General features: G+C 43.7%; 1 pseudogene; it reads left to right on the top strand.

The window, feature by feature from the left end:
• Positions 1-1,452: 1,452 nt before the first annotated feature.
• LOC122091096 lies at positions 1,453-3,200 on the top strand (annotated as a pseudogene).
• Positions 3,201-7,122: the final 3,922 nt, after the last annotated feature.

The following is a 7,122-nucleotide window of genomic DNA, read 5'->3' as shown; positions in this document are numbered from 1 at the left end:
ACCTGTAACTTTAGTTGAGAGACTTGTACGAAAAAAAGAAAAAAAAAAAACTTTAGCAAGAGACCATAAATGACAAACTCATATTTTGACTTAGACCACCTTCTATACCATGACGAAATCAATGACGATATTTATATGTCTTATACGGAAGAAAATGCTCCTTTTTATGTGAGATCATTCATGACCTATTATTTCACAAATCTTTTTTTTTTTTAAATGATAGAAAGCAGAAACTTTCATTTAGCGAATAAACCGTTCAGCATTTTGAAAATGATCTTTAACATGAGGATGTGAATTTGTAATCGAAATCATTTATTGAAACTGAACTGATTCGATTATATCAAAATTATAAAATTATATAGTAAATGGTATGATTATGATTTCAAGTTTTAGGTCGATTAGCTAAACGGATTGGGTTGATTTTAACTACGAAATCCGTTGGTTTCAAACCAAATTAAAACCATTTAAATCGATCCGATTAATCTGTTTAACAATTAAATAAAACAGGGGTAGTAATCCGTATAACAATTAACAATTAAATTAAGTGTCCATCCTGCTTTGGTATGATTTATTGCAATTCAGTTCAAATTTAGACTTTAGATCATGAACTTGTAATCTATATATGTTACTATTTGTTATCACAGATAAGATGTTTTAGCTGAATCACCCGGCATTTTAATATTTTATGCTGTAGAAGGCTGGATTTAGATGTTGTATAATATTAATTCTTTATGTTTGAGAATGATCATGCAAAAAAATAGCACTAGATTATCAAATTAAGACATACCATCGTTAATATAGAATCTTTTATTTGTAGTTACCAATTATTTTTGGATAAGCTTATGATCTTTAGTTTAAAGATGGTTACAAGTTATAACAAATCGATTGTGAACCGTTTTACAAACTATATAGAATAAATCGAAATTGAAACCATTTAAAATCGTGAAATTGATACTGTTTAGAAACCGTAGAAATCGAAATCATTTACTATAAATAGTCACGGTTTCAAAAAATGAAACCATTTAATAAATTATGTGAATATAATTTTAATCAAATAAATATGAATCAAATTGAACCGATCCATACCATTTAAATCGAAACCAAACTAATTAACACCCATAGTCTAACATAACCATTAGAATGAACACATCATAGAAAACGTTAAAAAACGAATAATCCAACAAAATCAAAACCTTCACAGAAACAGCTCTGAAGGAGCCTTTCAACCTTGTTAAAGAACACTCGAAAAATGTCGTTATCCATTTCTGTTGCCCTCCTTTTAATACATTGCGTGAGCTGCACGTTTCTTTTTTTTTTCCCGGTAAGGAGTGAGCTGCACGTTCCAACAATATTTCTTTGCCTTTCACACTACCTAGTTCCCTTTTAATACATTGCGTGAGCTGCACGTTTCTTTTTTTTTCCCGGTAAGGAGTGAGCTGCACGTTCCAACAATATTTATTTGCCTTTCACACTACCTAGTTCTTACACGTTCTTGCACGTTCCAACAATATTTATTTGCCTTTCACACTACCTAGTTCTTACACGTTCTTACTCCCTTAGCTCCTTCTTTGCTCTGTTCTTTAATGTATTTGCACTCCTCATAGATTCAGAACTGATCTGAAGAGAAAATGAAGGACACCATAGTTCTGTATCCAGTTCCGGCCCTGAGTCACCTTGTCTCCATAGTTGAGCTGGGGAAGCTAATCATCCACCACTACAACCACCGCTTCTCACTCACAGTCCTCCTCGGCCCCGGCGACTCGGCCGTCGATTCTTACATCGATCACGTCTCTCAAACAGACCCTTCAATCGTTTTCCACCCCTTCCCTGCTCTTCCCAACCCTGAATCTTCATCCCCCACCACCATCTTCCAAACCATCCGCCGCAACAATCCGAACCTCCTCCATACCCTCCAAACTATCTCCAACACTTCCTCCATTGCAGCCTTTGTGATCGATATCTTCTGCAACCCCGCCTTCCCTATTGCCGCAGAACTAAACATCCCTCTTTACTTCTATGTGCCGAGCGGTGCCTCTGGTCTCTCCACCTTCCTTTACCTCCCAACGATTCATAACCAGACTGACAAGAGCCTCAGGGAGCTTGGCAATAGTATTCTCGACATCCCGGGCTTGCCCCCAATTCGTGCTGCACAGATGCCGAAGTTCTTAAATGATCGGAACAATGAGTTCTACGATGATTTATTGGATATGTCAATCAATTTCACCAAATCAAGGGGCATTATATCAAACACCTTTCAAGCACTAGAGCCAAGAGTAATCGAGGCGGTCGAAGAACAAACGTCCGCATTTTTCTGTATCGGACCATTAGTTGTAGAACCCAGAGATCAATCTAGTGAGTCCGATTGCTTGCGGTGGCTTGATGCGCAACCGAGTCGAAGCGTTGTTTTCTTAAGCTTTGGAAGCCGCGGGGTTTTCCCGGCGAAGCAGATTTCAGAGATCGCCGAGGGGCTTGAGAGGAGTGGCCAGAGGTTCTTGTGGGTGGTGCGAAGTCCTCCAACGGATAGTGGCAAACGGTCTTCGCTATCGGCCACGGATGATTTCGATCTTGACGCTGTGATGCCGGAGGGGTTTCTTGATCGTACCAGAGACAAGGGACAGGTGGTGAAGTCGTGGGCGCGCAGGTAGAGGTGCTGAGTCGGGAATCGGTGGGTGGATTTGTGACACATTGTGGGTGGAACTCGGTTTTGGAAGCTGTGTGCGCTGGGGTGCCCATGCTGGCTTGGCCACTCTATGCGGAGCAGGAAGTGAACAAGGAGGTTTTGGTGGAGGATATGAAGTTGGCGATGCCAATGGAGGCGGCGGAGGACGGAATTGTGGTTGCTGCCGAGGTTGAGAAGCGAGTCAAAGCGCTGATAGACTCGGATGATGGGGCAGAGATGAGAGAACGAAGTAGGGAGATCAGAGAGAAGGCCTTAGCTGCGTGGGCTGAAGGCGGGTCGTCAAAGACGGCCTTTACCAATTTGGCAAAATCATGGGAGCGAAGTTAACAAGTCCATCTGTTTGTTTCGGCATGGAAAATTTTCCATGTAAGAATTTATGGTAAAATCAGATTTTCCAAATTTATATTTTAGGAAAATTTTACGAGGACCCATGCATTTCTCGGAAAAGTCTATGACAAATTTTACTTCCAATTTGTTCATAAAATAATCCTAGTATATCTATCGGGCTTTGCTAAACACATTTGCTCACTTGCTTCTAACTTAGCAATCGAGAGTCTTAGTTCCTAGCTCTGCAACTGAGAACGAGAGCTCAATCATTCCTTCAATCTCAGATCTACTACATTCTCAACATTATTCTAGCGATTCTCTACAACAATGACGAATTAGTGTGAATACCCTTTTTGTATGTCTATGATCTCTCTATCTTCTTCAATTTGCCTTTGAAAACGATCGGATTGTTACCTCCGTTTGCTGAAGCAAGTTCGATTGGGAGTTTCTGATGAGTGTTTTTGCTCTCTCTCTCTCTCTCTCTCTCTCTCTCTCTCTCTCTCTCTGCATACAATTGCAAAATAGATCTAGGGTTTTGCTAGTTCAACTTTGACCAGATCTACCAAACCAGAGAGTTCTCTTTAGACTTCCAAGTGGGTCTCTTGCAACTTGAATCTGACTGTTGGTTTGTGCATTGTTCTTCCAAAGAGAGGTGCCTGCCGCCTCAAATGTTAAACTCAAGAAGTTGCAAATAAATCGAAATTCCCCCGGAGAAGAAGAAGAAAAACTAATCGATTCAAGTCTTGATATTTTCTTCTCTCCGCTTCCCTTACCTCGAAAATCCGAGACATTTTTTCCGATTGAAAGAAAATTGCAGAGGCGATAAATTCAAGATGAAGGAAAGAAAAGATCTGTGATATGGGAGTCACCGGGTCCTATACAGAGGCCCTGAATTAGAAAAATAGATTTGACAGTCAATGTCCCACTTCTTTGGTAGATCTCATTATTATTAACTTTTCCTCCTTCCAATTTAATACTTTCATCTCATCTCACTGAAGATGATCCAGCAGACACCACGAGTGTTGATTGATCCAAATCCTCTTTCATTGGGAATTATCAAGAATTGTTGGATCCTTATTTTTATTGATATCATAATTTGAGTCATCGGGTGGCTGGGAGCCCTGCCCAAATGCTCTTAGCCCTCCAATACTCATCGCATCTCACCACTCATTGTAGAGGATGTGGACTCCAAAATATATTAATTTTACTATGTGATGAGGGTATTTCTTCCCAACCACGACATGGGCAGGGATCATCCTGACCAATGCTGCACCTCGGCCCTTCATCAGGCCGTGCTGCCACCTCGGCCCTCCATCAGGTCATGCTGCCACCTTAGCCCTCCATCAGGCCGTACTGTCACCTCGGCCCTCCATCAAGCCATGTCATCACCGCGGCCTGACGTCAACAACAAGGTTTCCAAAAATGTGCTTTCGTCCACCCCTACATTCAAGGAACGTAATCCCTATTCACAAGGATAGGACTCTATCCACTACACGTCACCATAGACATCTATCCCTCACACGGTTGGCATTTCCAAGATAAGAGTGGAATATTCCCCTGGAATACCCTAGGACCCGAAATATTCCCAGAATCATAGAGCCACTCCCCTCAAGGACTCTACGCCTAAACAGGACTCTACATAAATGTCTTCCATTCTCCCTCCATCAGCAACCTATAAATATCACGGTAAGCCTCCATCATGGAGATTGATCACTTCTTTTACTGAAAAAGTTCTCTTGAGCATCTGCTGTGGAAAGATCTAACTTAGGCATCAGAGAGTCCCCTGTCTTCTCTTCTGTGCAGATTGGCTGGAGCATCAAGAGTTACAGGGAAGATCACTTGGTCAATTTTTACCGCATCAGGTTGACGCCGTCTGTGGGAAACTATCACAAAAAGTCACCTTGAACCAATGTCATGAAGGAGTGAGAAGGTCGTTTCTTCTATGACAACACAAGTAAGATCCACCCACGAGTTACCACTTGGATGTCCCCATACACCACCAATGGCAGAGTAGGAGAATGTCCAAGCAGAGACTCCTCCATGAGGACCCCAGCAAACCAGGCCTGATGAGCAAGTTGCCAAGGAGAGGGGGATCAGCATGAGCAAAACCCTTAGCTATCTCGCCATATCCCATCGTCCCGGGTCACTCACCCGAATATGGAAGAGTAGATGCAGAGCCTGCAGTTGCAGGTGTTAGCAACAAACACACTGGTGCGAGACTTCATACGTCAGTTCGGTTCGGCACTTCCAATGCCACAGACTAGTTCAACTCATCCGCCTAGGCCTGTTCCGGGCAGACAACTCAACGATGAATCTCCTGACAATAATGTCACCCCCAATCAACGGCAAGGAGGGGATCGGCCAGAACGTCACATACTGTTCACTCGGTACCACCCCGTTCTCCTACTGAGGGGAGCAGGCAAGGTCCCGTTCTAGCCCAGAATGAGAGAACTTATCGTTTCGTGCTTCAACGGAGCCCAGAGACACATGATGTCCATAGATCCCCACCCCGGGTAGGAAGACGCCAGCTGTCACCTCAAAGACTCATTAGAGGTGTGCGTCCGCACAAAGAAGAACATGAAAACTCTCAGAGGACAGCTTGGCGAGATTAACCCCATGGGGGCCAGGACTCGCCCATCAGGCCAACCAGAGGTGCACCACGGTAAGGTCAGGATCTTCCTGGTGGTCACCAAGGCCGAGGAAGAAGCCCCAGAAGAGGTGAAAGGGCATTCGATCCTTGGATCTCCAAGCTGAGGAGAGAAGGGACGACCAGAAGAGCCGCATCCAGCACCTCACTGAGCAAGTAGAAGGAATGTAGAGACAAAGGCACCCGGCTGATATAACTGTAATTTCGGCCCATAATGCATTATCCGAAAAATTGATAGACGCCGAGCTGCCCCCAAATTTCGTGATACCCATCTTCAATGGATATGACGGAACCGATCCCTATGATCATCTGCTGTATTACACCTCGATCATGATGGTTCATGGTAGGTCAGACGTTATTCTCTTTCGAGCCTTCGTAGCCTCATTAAAAGGAGCTGCACTAGTATAGATGTTGAACTTGTGGCCACGGTCCATCCGCAGCTATGAAGAGCTGACAAGAGCATTCCTTACACATTTTCAAGTAAGTATGAAGCAGAAGCAAACTACACAAAACATAATGACCATGAGGTAGGGAGCGAGAGAGACTATAAGAGAGTTCCCTACTCGATTCACCAAGGCGACATTGGAGGTAAAAAACCTATCGGAAGGAGTGGCATATAACACGTGCAACGGGGTAATGCACCTTGATCTGGTCCAATCTTTAGCCCTTGACTTGTCAGAAACAATGCAAGAATTGTTAAGACGATGCAATCAATATGCCAACATGGAGGAAGTCTTGACCACCAGAGGGATAGCTGACAGGGGTGATCAGTCAGAGAAGCAGAAGAAAAGGACTCTGAGGCCTAGGGACAATTCCCACGAGCCGAAGAAGAATAAAACAGATCGACCGCTTGACACTGATGAACCCGAGCGATATGAACTTGATTGTTCTTGAACAAACCTTGTAATACCCTACTTCTTAAACCCGGTCTGATTACACGGTTGACCCGGTTTAACTATGCAAGACCCGAACCGGAGAGAGTTAGAGCGGGCTCCTTATGGACTATGATGGCAAGGGTGACCTTAAACACCGGCTGGCCCGACAAGTCCGAGCTAGTGCCAGAAGAGACGGGAGTACCCAAGTCGTGTACATGCACCTACCCTAAGGCCATGTACGGATAAAGCAGGTATTGTAGCCGTATATTAAGGTATATACGTATATTACATCGTATGCCAGGGGTGGGGTTCGCGCCGAGGCCCGAACTCTGTCAAAATTTCAAGTTTTGGCCCTCAGGTGGGCGGACAGGTGGGCGGACAGGTGGGCGCACCCACCCACCTGAGTGACCCATCCATGTGAACTATTTAGTTATTTAAGAAGTATATATATAGCATTTATGATTTTCTTTTATTTTCATTTATGACACTCGTTCGTTGGTGAGGATAGTAAAGAGGAGAGAGAAAAGAAAGGGGAGAAGAAGGGAAGAGAAGGTAGAGGAAGAAGAGAAGGATTTCAGCGGCGCCAAAGCTTG

This window comes from Macadamia integrifolia, chromosome 10 (genome assembly GCF_013358625.1).
Source record: "Macadamia integrifolia cultivar HAES 741 chromosome 10, SCU_Mint_v3, whole genome shotgun sequence".
Classification (NCBI taxonomy): Eukaryota; Viridiplantae; Streptophyta; class Magnoliopsida; order Proteales; family Proteaceae; genus Macadamia; species Macadamia integrifolia.
Note: the sequence above shows the minus strand (reverse complement) of the source record. Positions and strands in the feature narration are given on the sequence as shown.